Source organism: Megalopta genalis, chromosome 6 (assembly GCF_051020955.1).
Source record: "Megalopta genalis isolate 19385.01 chromosome 6, iyMegGena1_principal, whole genome shotgun sequence".
NCBI classification, from domain to species: Eukaryota; Metazoa; Arthropoda; class Insecta; order Hymenoptera; family Halictidae; genus Megalopta; species Megalopta genalis.
This window is the reverse complement of record NC_135018.1, coordinates 1,744,925-1,757,262: the sequence shown is the minus strand read 5'-3', so window position 1 is coordinate 1,757,262 and position 12,338 is coordinate 1,744,925. Positions and strand designations below refer to the sequence as shown.

General features: G+C 39.6%; 1 protein-coding gene and 1 non-coding gene across 3 annotated transcripts in view; one reads left to right on the top strand and one right to left on the bottom strand.

The window, feature by feature from the left end:
• Nucleotides 1-12,338, bottom strand: part of LOC117225610 (mannosyl-oligosaccharide alpha-1,2-mannosidase IA-like) — a 183,103-nt gene that overhangs the window by 96,115 nt on the left and 74,650 nt on the right. The gene's annotated exons all lie outside the window — the stretch shown is intronic.
• On the top strand, nucleotides 2,429-2,499 carry TRNAG-GCC (transfer RNA glycine (anticodon GCC)). Its single transcript has one exon. It is a non-coding gene; the product is annotated as a tRNA-Gly (tRNA).

Sequence of the window (12,338 nt, the reverse complement as noted above, 5' to 3'; positions counted from 1 at the left end):
ATCTAGAAAAATAATATAGCTATTTTTAGCGTCGTCGCAGGGTCGCCACTCGAGTGCGAAGGGTTAACAAATTCGATGATCCTTAGAAGTGTTTACAGTACTTCCATTTTATATGATTTAGTTAGATTTATTCATATGAAATTGAGCCTATTAGCAAATAGAATACTTGCAATTTTAACAGTTTTTTAAACGAATCTGATACTGGTGCAATTATTTAGAAAAATAGTATAGCTATTTTTAGCGTCGTCGCAGGGTCGCCACTCGAGTGCGAAGGGTTAATAAATTCGATAATCCTTAGAAGCGTTTAGTTGTTTGTTTCTTTTTCGTCAAATCTGTGAACAATCGCTCGAGAGCTCGCAAACAGTATCGTCGCAATTAACATAAACCCCCATTGTCGTTACACTCAGCCGAGTATCTGTAGAGTTCGCAATTGGTCAGACAGCATTGTGGAGACCCGTAGTACCGGTGGTTTTATAAGTAAATTAATGGGCGAATTAAACGCATGGACGAAGCAAGTAGACCGCGGATTAAGTAGTTGCGCTGGATTATGGTAATGTCGCTGTTCCACGCGATACGGCTTGAACGTTTTTGAATAAAGTTGATGCTACGCGAGACGTTCCAAGGAGGAAAGTGTAGTGTATTGTTCACCGTCTCTGCCTTGAAACATTCTACGTGCAACTGACATCGTCGCGCTGGAGAATCTCGATCTCGTTACGCAACTGATAAGCCGTTGTTTGAACAAGTTGGGGAAGACCGTTACCTCCGCCCGAGCACAATGGAAAGCAGTCTAGTAAAATTAGTATGCTTACATAATGTGGAACTTCCAAACAATCGCGGTACAGAACGGATTTCTTATTCGCCGATTTCTCTCCGTTGCCTTATGGCGCATCGATGTTTTATCGATACGATATTATATGTACGATTGCATATTATATATACTTATATAATATTATATAATATTATTATATAAGTTATATATAATAAAGTATTAAATATCGAGAGAGCTTGCTGAAAGTATATATAATATTATATATAATATAATATAATATATAATAAATATATAATATTATATATTATTACATATTTATTATTATTATTATTTATTATATATGCTGTTAATATATTATTATATATTTATTATATATTATATTATTATATATATATTATTATATATAATATTATATATACTTTCAGCAAGCTCTCTCGATATTTAATTCTTTTTGTGGCAAATGTTCGTCTGCTTTGCTTCTTTTTAACGTTGCACCGGCAACGTTGCTACAAGCAAATCTAATTAAAAGAATGTTATATAGGAACATATGCTGTTAAATGTTTTATTAAACCTAAGAGAAAGACATTATGCGGACATATGCTGTTAAATGTTTCATTAACCCTTTGCACTCGAGTGGTGACTCTGAGGCACCATTGAAGAAAAAAAATTGTTACATCACGTTCCAAGATAATTTTTATATTATCAAAGTTTAGATATAAAAAGTTGTTAAAAGTCGAACTACTGTATGGAGAGTCACAAGACTCAATTTCATATGCATGAAATGCATTTTGTCACATAAAATGGAAATACTATAAGACAGAAAAGTTAATTTAGATTTACAGTTGAAATAGCTTCGAGTGCAAAGGGTTAAACCTAAGAGAAAGAATGTCATGTGGGCATATGCTGTTAAATGTTTTATCAAACCTAAGAGATAGAATGTTACGTGGGAAAATACTGTTAAATGCTTTATTAAACTTAAGAAAAAGAATGTTACATGGACGTATGCTCTTTAAATGTTTTATTAAGGATTTATAACTAACCAACTTAAATTTATAACTAAATTTAAAACATATTAAACCAAAAATGATAATTAATAATGATAACGATAATTAATGTTTTAAATTGCTGCGTTTTAACGCGTTTACTGCCACGCGAATCGTCTGAATTAACCCTTTGCACTCGAAGCCATTTTAACTGTAAATCTAAATTAACCTTCCTGACTTATAGTATTTCCATTTTATACGACAAAGTCCATTTTGTGCATATGAAATTGAGTCTTGTGACTCATACAACAGTTAGACTTTTAACAATTTTTTATATCCAAGCTTTGATCATGTAAGACTTATTTTGAAACGTGGTGTAATAATTTTATTGGTGCGTTAGATTCACCATTCGAGTGCAAAGGGGGTTAAAACATCATATTCGATCAAATTGAAATTGAAAAATTATGTTGTGTGACATCGATTACATTTTCAAAACATTTGCAAGCAAAAAATTGGTTCATAAATGTGAGAAAGTTTTATTTCGAGTTGTAGAGATTTCTAGAGCTGAATAGATGGGAATGAAGAAATATTTCGTTTCACAAAGGTTTTAAAGTTATCGGGGTTTTACTGTAATTCCATGCCGTGAATTAACGGATTTGAAACGTTCTTCGTATAAGCATCGGTGGTTCAGTGGTAGAATGCTCGCCTGCCACGCGGGCGGCCCGGGTTCGATTCCCGGCCGATGCAGCTTCCTTTTTTTTTCTTTTTCATTTTGTAAAAATAAAAATTACTCGTACCTAACCTATTTTAGTTCAACTAAAGAATAGCGTATATTATTTATAACAATTTATGTCTTAAAATTGGTGGAGGGAGGTCGTCGCATACGTAACACCTTATATTTTTCTTTTATAGTCGGTGCATCAGTTGTTTTAATTATTTTTTATTTTAATTTAATTGTGTGTTATTATAATTTTGGACTTATTCGTTACATGATAATATTATGAAATTAAAGCTTTCCAATCTTATTGTCGCATTTGTGTAAAACTCTTCCAGTAGGTTTTCGATGAAACGAAAACACGAGCCTAGATCATTTTTTTCATTAACATAAATAGAAATTTTAATAAGATAAGAAAGAAGATAAGAGAAATTCTATCTAATCAGCTGTAACTGGAGCACATCTAGGGAACACCCAGCAAAGTCAATGCGTTAGTTACGCTCTTGTGATAAGAATCAAGTAGAACCTATAATTCAGAAGATGTAGTCAATTAAAAAAATTTAATTATTAGTGTCAAGTCTGGCAATGCTTCTACTAATTTATCAACATATAATTTATCAATATTTACAGGCTGTAAATGGACTATGAATGGACTGTAAATGGATAATAAACGGTCCATAGCTAATAGTATAATATGCGATTTAAACGACCACTTATTTTTCACTAATTTAATAATTAAACAACTTGTTGGTACCATTTTAAAATAATAACTCTCTCTCTCGCTCTCTCTCTCTCTCTCGCTCTCTCTCTCTCTCTCTCTTACTCGCTCTCTCTCTCTCTCGCTCTTTCTCTCTCTCTCTCTCTCTCTCTCTTACTCGCTCTCTCTCTCTCTCGCTCTTACTCGCTCTCTCTCTCTCGCTCTTTCTCTCTCTCTCTCTCTCTCTCTCTCTCTCTCTCTCTCTCTCTCTCTCTCACTGAACACAAAGCAGTAAAAATAAAATATTGTTCGTCATTACAAAAACTCCAATTGCTTGTAACGTTTCGTTTTTAACAATTCTAAAAATTTAACTAAAATTCTGTTACACTTCGAACCAATGAATTTCTTTACGCAGGGCGAATTACCTAAATAATTCGCCCGTACGTTCGTTTACTGTGTCGTTTGCGACAATAATAACGTAAATATCGTTAGAAAAATTTGCTCGAAAACGTGTGTTCGAATTTCGCCTGTTATTAAAACGGACTAAACACGTTCCAGAGCCGGGCCACCGAAATAACGAAACACTTTCCGCCGCGAACGTTCGCCAAACAAACGCAGCGGAAATGCAATTCTATGAATGAGTCGGTCCGAGGGCGTGCATACGTGCACTTCTACGGGCACGGTAATTAGCATAAGTTGCGCTTTATTTCGCGCGGGCGATACGAGTTTGTACGCGGACCTCGAGGGAAGGGAAAGGGACGATTGCATTGTTGGCCGGGTATAAGGCGGCGTTTTAGCGTGACATAATTTGTCACGCTGTAATCGGCCGTGGAACCGGACCCCGATTCCATGCACGTGAAACGCAAACTGCGCCGGCGAACGGGACTTTCCACCTGATTACTCTGTCGTCTTTTTACCCCCTATTCGCCTTTCAAGGACTGGCATACACGCCGCGATACGAAACGATAGCACACATTCTGCAATCGTTGGATCCTCGGAGAGGTAGACTCAAAATTATCTCAATACTATCTTAGATAATACACAGAGTGTCTGGAAAATGCCTCGGAATCCGGAAATAGGGGTTTCTCGAAGTCATTTCAAAGAACTTTTTCCTTAGCGAAAATGCAATCCGCGGCTTCGTTTACGAGTTATTAACGAAAAACGCTGACCAATCGGAGAGCGAGTGCGGCCGGCGATCCGCCCTTTCGGCCAGTGCCTCGTCGCATCGGCCGGCTGACTCGGTGGAAGTGGAAGCGAGGGCGGGGCGTCAGGCGTACGCGATCACTCATTGGTCACTGTTTTTCGCTAATAACTCGTAAACGAAGCCGCGGATTGCATTTTCGCTAAGGAAAAAATTGCTCGAAATGACCCCGGGAACCTCGCGTTTTCGGATTGCGAGACATTTTTGAGGCACCCTGCATAATCGATAGCAATATCCGTAGAATAACGTGCGTACTACATTTAATATATTTATATCTGTAATAATAATAATATATAATTGTTGTATGAAACGGAAAGTAAGAGGTAATGCGGCGAAGGATAGGAGACCGCCTCGTTTTTCATTGAAGCCGATTGGAACGCGGCGAGAAGCCCCGCTTTGTCATCGAGTCATGCAACGCCGGCATCAACGAAACGTGGCCGCTGTTTGCAAATGATACGATGATAAAGATGCAAATGCGTGCACGGGATACAGCCTATATGCAAAGCGACCAGCTCTGTTGCAACTCTTGCGGCCGCGTCCCCTGACCGGCTCATAAACTAACACATTTTGGTTTCCTTTGATCTGCGCGTAGGTCACTTGTTGTTCACGGCTTTTGTAAACGTCGATACCTGGAGAATCACGGACAGGTAATTGGATCCCGTAATTACATGCAAATTTAATTACCGTTGAAATTAATTGGTCGCGAAACGGTCGCAATTAGCGACGAGAAGTACGAAATGTTTGTTGTCTACGAAATCGATGCATTTTCGGTGTGTTTCGACCTTTTTACTTCGAACATTTTCTTTGTCAAATATTAGGCTTCAATACGAGCAACGCGGCCCAAACACATCTTTATCCGCCTAGGGTCTTTCGGTCGATAAATTCATACAGTCGCGCGCGCGCGCGATTTTGTTATAAATAAACAATAGAGAGCAGCGCCTATATTGAATGAACGAACGACTCGACGAAATAAACGAGATCGTAAAAAATGAAACGAAATAATTTTATTTCATAAAATGAAATACATTGATACTAGTCAGTTGTTTTTATTTAATTATAATAAAAACTGTACTTTATATTATTTAGTGACATTAAAGAGTATTATATTATTAGTAGCATTTACTGCAAGTAACAAATTAAAAGTTCGACAGTGCAATCATCGATGATAGTTTAAACATTAACCCCTTAACGCACAGTCTTTTTAACAAAACCGGCCAAAAAGAATCAATTTTTGATGTAGAATTTTAATATAGCGCGCTTTTGTTCCATGGAAAAAGACTATATTTTATTCTTGACTAAATAACTGTTATAGCTTACAATCCCATGTAAATGATAAATATCAATAAAACGATTTTTTTTTCTTTGCTTTCACATTGTTATTTCCAATTCTCGATTACATATTCGAGTGTGAAAAATTATAGCACCATAAAATACCCACGCCGCTTGAATTATCTCGAGTGTGCACAGTTTGGCCTGTTTAGCGCGCTCGAATTAACTCGAGCGTGCAAGTTAAGGGGTTAAACATTAAACAATAAAGTTTGAGCTTCATACAAACTTTGCATCATAAATAAATTCTGGATTTCTTACGTTTCGAAAGAACATCGTTTCACACTCGACAGTATCATTGAATCGAACAATTCCTTTTTAATACATTTTGATTACGTTCGTTCAGAGACCATTAGCAACTTAAATAAAATTCCATGTCAGTTCCAACGAACCATGCCACGCAGAGGAATGAAAGTCGCTCGGCTAAATCCTTGATTAGCCCCAGATTGTGATGCCTGCGGAATTACTGAATTTCGAACGATCCTTATGAAACCGACAGTGCGCGAACAATGAAATATTCCTCGTATCATTGTTCGCCAGAAGTTTCGTCGTCATCACGAGCTCGCCGAGCGTCGCGACAATAAGATGCAAATGCGCGCGCGGTGCAGGCTGACGCGCGCATAAAACATAATCTCGCGATTAGCGCCACCTGAAACTGAAGTAGTTCTTCGGCCGCGGACGACGATTCGTCCTCTCGAAACTCGCTTAGGATTCGTCCCTTCCTGCGTAACCCGTCCGAGTGTCTCCGAATTCACGTGAAAGTTCATTCGCAAGCCGGAAAGTGTCCTCGTTCGACGAGTTTCCGAAAAAATCTATCTGAATTTACAGTAAATTCTCTGCAATTGTCCTTCAGTTTGTGAACAAAAATGGACAATTTGGGAAGCAGAGATACGATTTTTCAAGCCTCGCGACTCGTTTTTATAGTTTTCGGTTGTTAATAAATATAAAAATGAGACGCGAGGCTCGAGTACATTAATTACTCCCGGAAATGCCATGTTTCGGGTTGCTCTGAATTTCGTTGTGCTAGTACTACGCCTATGTAATTTATTCCTACGTCGATGCGAACATCGAGACGTGTCACGTGGCCTCCGAATTAAGTCTCGCGGCTCGTTTTTATAGTTGTCGGTTGTTAATAAATATAAAAAAGAGGCGCGAGGCTCGAGTACATTAATTTCTCCCGGAAATGCTATATTTCGGGTTGCTCTGAATTTCGCTGTGCTAGTACTATGCCTATGTGATTTATTGCTACGTCGATACGAAGATCGAATCGTGTCACGTGGCCTCCAAATTGCCTTCGAATCGTGTCACGTGGCCTCCGAATTGCCTTCGAATCGTGTCGCGTGGACTTTGAATTTCCCTCAAATGGTGTCACATAGGCTCCGAATTGCCCTCAAATCGTGTCACATAGGCTCCGAATTGCCCTCAAATCGTGTCACATAGGCTCCGAATTGCCCTCAAATCGTGTCACATAGGCTCCGAATTGCCCTCAAATCGTGTCACATAGGCTCCGAATTGCCCTCAAATCGTGTCACGTGGCCTCCGAATTGGCTTCGAATCGTGGCAAAAGATTAGAAACAAAACAGTTGGAAAAGGAAAAGTTTTGAAATCGATTCCACGATTTTCCTTGAATAATAGACATCGAAACGGGAATGCCTGCGAAGTCAGAGGAAAAAAGACCATACGCGAATAAACCTAATCTAAACTCCATGTCCCCGGCGGTACGTTTTATAAACATGCGTGCATCGTAAAACCTGTGGTCCAGAGACGAGCCGCGCGGCGATGTAGCCGTAGGAAAGAGTCTGCTACGACTAGTCGAGTCGCATCTGCGGAAAAGTCTGGAAGCACTGGTTGTACCATCGCCCGAAATACGACTATGGTTTATGCGGCTCTTCAGGTTCGCCAGGAAAGTAGGCCGATGATATCCAGCTTGAAACACGCCGGCTGAAGAGTCGCAACTTGCGAAGTGGATTACAGAGTTACAGTCTCCATGAGTGGCTGCTCCGTGGATGTACGATTCATGCACATCCGGCGCAGCCTGCATTGTTATCATCCGTGAGTTAGACGCATCCTTGGCAGAACACAGGCCTCGCTGTTCTCCAAGACGCCGCGCAAACATTTTCCCTCGAATCCTGCAATTTGACTGGCAAGGCTTTCCCCCCCGTTTCTCGGGCACGAGAACGCCGCGTTTCCTCGCGAAATGTCCCAAATTTCAATAGAGAAATGCGATTGCGAAGAAAAATGTTACAAGCTGGAGCAGTGGCCAGTTACTGTGCCTCTGGCTTGTTTCCGGGCATAATTAACGATATATTTATCGAATAAGACATATTACATCGTTTCATTGTTTTATTTTGCAGCATAATGAAAGGTAAGCATAATGAAAAAATATAAGTCGTTTCTTATATAGAATTTAACTCGTTCTTTTTTTATGTACGTTTTTAATCCGGGGGAACAGAAATTAGGACACTTGCTCTGGTCGTACATTACGATTGTATAATCAAGTATAAATTTCCCATTTCGCTTTCAATGAAATCCTGTAGCATCTGTATTGTTCTTCTCACGATAGAAAACTTCAAAATTGAACAAGAAAACTTCTGTATAATAATCTGTTGATAATCTCAACATAATCAAGGAAGTGAAAAATCTCTTCAATTCTAACAATCTGGTCCGAATGCTGGCACAGAATATTTCGAAACTTTTTCTCCGCGTACGAATTACCCTACTGTGCGTTGGTAATGAGATTAATGCAATCACGGGGGCGGGGCGGCGGGGGACGTACTCGCGCCGTGATGGCCAAATTAATCTTATCAAGCGCTCGTGCTCCCATTATCGCGTAACCGTCGAATTAAGGTTCATTCGTACAGACCGAGTCCGAGACGATTTCTCGAGTATCAGTCCGTGTTGCCTACTGAGCGGTGACCCAAGAGAGATATCGGTCTCTTCATCTCTGTAGAAACGTGAACACGAAGCTATCGTCATGGTATTTGGGCACCTTGTGCAAATCTCGTATCAACTGATCGGCAGAGCTCGGAATTATTGCAATTCAATTTTATTCGAATAACGTTTCGAGTTATTCGAATAAATTATTTGAATTCAATTTTATTCGAATAACATTTCGAGTTATTCGAATTCAATTTTGTTCGAATAACATTTCGAATAAGTTCGTCGAATAAATTCTTTGAATTCAATTTTATTCGAATAAATTCTTAAAATAAATTATTCGAATTCAATTTTATTCGAATAAATTCTTAGAATAAATTATTCGAATTCAATTCTATTCGAATAATATCTCGAATAAATTATTCGAATTCCATTTTATTCGAATAACAACATTTCGAGTTAATCGAATTCAATTTTATTTGAATAATGTCTCGACCAAATTATTCGAATAACATTTGATTCGAATAACATGTCGAGTAAATTATTCGAATTCAATTTTATTCGAATAATGTCTCGACCAAATTATTCGAATTCAATTTTATTCGGATAACACATCGAGTAAATTCTTCGAATTCAATTTTATTCGAACAACAAATCGAATAAATTCTTCGAATTCAATTTTACTCGAATAACATCTCGAGCAAATTACTCGAATATCTAATCTTTGAAGAGGAACTATGAATGAAACATATTTGGAGCAAGAAAACCAAAGTGACAAAATTGTCTCGTTTCTATAAGCAAAATATTGTAATTTCATTTTCTAAGCAGTTCTTAGAGACCTCTGAAACATTTAAAATTCTGCTATATAGAAACCTATTATGCATATAACTGTGATCCTATTGAAACAATTAAATGATTTCAATCAGACTGGTTTTTTCAGCTAATTTTCCTACATTTTCATTTTTCCACAGAGCTCGAAAACGTTTCTTCTTATTCACAGCAAGGAAATTATTTCTCATTTCGTGGAATTACATTCCGCGTTCATCGCCGAGGCAATTTCCTTTTAGATTCGCGGTCGGCCTGTATCGCTCGCGTATTTCCCAACGATCGTACGTCGCCGGACACGTCGAAGTCGGCGACGAGCATCGATCATGAACGGAACCGCGCCACAAATAAAAGAATCGACGGCGCGGGATTATCGCCGACATTGAACAATTTTTCTAGGGGGGAATCGCCGTTTTGCAATAAAGAATTCCGCGTAAACGATGCGTCGCTAATTGTAAGGATCGCGACGGGAATAACGAGATTCGAGGAAACGCCGGCTACGCGAACACTATAATTTCCCAGGGACGAAGTCCAGTCTGGCCGCAAAAAGAGCGGGCCGGGAACAGACGAGGAGGAGGGGGAGGAGGGGGAGGAAGAGGATCAAAGGACAATGGTTCGACGAGATCCGCGAGGAGAACGGGGAAGAAAAGAAGGAGGACTTGGACGAACGAAGGAGAGAAAAAATGCGGAGTGGCAGCAGGGGGAGGGGGTGGAAGAAGAAGAGATACACGGTCGTCGCTCCTTTATCCCGGTCGATTCGCTTTATCGGCGCCGTCGGGACGAGCCGGATGATGAGTTTTCCCTTATTTGTTTCCATCCAATAAGCGAAAAACACTGGGCCCTTCGACTTCCGTCGTTTACCGGAAGGGCTCCCCGGGGACCCGGCTCGCCGCGCGAGGCTATCACGCTGAATTCGGTGCCGACAATCACGCCAGCCGTCGAGGCAATCCGCCCGGACTACCTGCGAAGACGCGGTCTTCATGGAAAAAATCGTTTCGACGATGGTAAACGGAGTCGTGGAAGGGGCTCTCGTGGCCCACGATCTTCCCAGATACAGTCGAGGACAAAATTAACCCCTTCCGGATGTCGGGGCGCGCCGTGCGCGCAACGCAATACGGCGGCTCGGTTCGCAATCTGCGTTGCGAACGACCGAAGGCACACGTTTTTCAGGTTCTGTCGAAAAAAGGGCTCGAGTGAAACTGTTGACATCTTCAATAGGCTCCAGAGAATTGATTGTTTCGAGTTTTAACTTCCCGGCTGTAACAAGGGAAGGGTTCACGCTTGCTTTTCGATGAGACGGCGACAGAGCTTGCGAAGCCGAATCCAATGACATCCGATTTTTGGGGCAGGCGGTTCATAGTTTTTGAGATAATTAACCCTTTGCACTCCGCTGTACCCTCTCGTGGGACATCGTAATTCTAGCATATCGCTCGGATGTCACCTCTCGTGGGACATTAAAGTTTATTAGTGATTACGGAGAATTGAGTTATTTCAGCGCAACTTTTTGAGATACGCATGTTTCCCTGAAGTTTTCTCTGGAAATGGCACAAGAAATCAAATCAAAATATAGTAAAATTACTAAGATATATACAGGAAATTTCAGCGGGTTTTGACGAGAACGTGAGAGGCGTGCTCACGACGGTCCGAGCACTTCAAAGGCGCCACTTGAAAAGAGCGATAAGGCAAGTTTGTAGAAGAAAGGTCGGTATGCGAACATAGCACGCACTGTATAGTGAGATTTATAATCATAAAATCTGGAGGAAAAGATTTTCAAAGCTGAACTCAGTCTGGTTTGAAGCGTCGAGCGGTTTAGATAGATCTAACGAGTGAGAAAATCGGAAAAGTGATTCTTCTCTTGGTAAATAAACTGTTTGGTAAAAGTTTTTTTGGTAAATATCATCTTGCGAGTTGGTAATAACAATTAGAAATTTTCAACCTATGTATTTATTCATATTTTTTATTGGAACAATGGCAAAACGTTCAAACACGAATGAGTCTCATGACACAAGTAGTAAGGAAGATGAGCTCCAGATAGACGTTTATACAGATATGTTAGAAAGACTAACTGTAGAAGGTTTTCTTCTACAGTTAGTCTATCGTTTTGATAGCAGTGATAGTGATATCGTCCAAGCAACAAGGCGACGAGAGAAAGAGTTCGCATAGATAGCGATTACAGCAACAAAACAAAATTATAAAACAAACAATAACAAAATTATAAAAAATAAAATATTGATCTTTTTGCAAATTTCTCGGTTTCAGCCAATTCATATAAGACCAATATCATTATAATATGTTAGTTAGTTCCAAAACCATACTAAATAATACGAGGGTCTGTAAATGCCCGTTTCTGCCGAAAAATGGCGCCGAGTAGCTGGTAGCCAACGTCCAGAATGGTTCCGAGTGTTAAGGGTTAAAGTCTTACTTTTTCATTTTATGATGCTAGTATGTATAGTTGGATTTTTGCTTTGGGACAGCGGCAGTGTGCCATAATTATGTTATAATCAACCCTTTGCACTCAAGAGTGTCGACTCTGAGGCGCCACTGAAATTGTTGTATCACGTACCAAGATTACTTTTATATTATCAAGGTTTAGATTCAAGAAATCTAAATTTAAAGTTGTGATAATTGTTGTACCAGTCCACAAAACTCATTTTCATATGCATAAAGTGCATTTTGTTATACCAAAAGGATATACTAGAAGAGAGAAAAATTATTTTAGATTTACAGTTAAAATGGCTTCGGGTGCAAAGGGTTCAGCCGGAAAGGTCCTAACCTAGGTCCTAACCTAGAAAGGGTTAACCTGAGGTCATTTGGAGTAACTTTTTCCTTGGCGAAAGTGCAATCCGCGGCTTTGTTTGCGAGTTATTAACGAACAAAGAGTGACACTATCGACACGTCGACGCACAGATATGTAGAATTATGTGCAAAGTGTGTAAAAAAATATG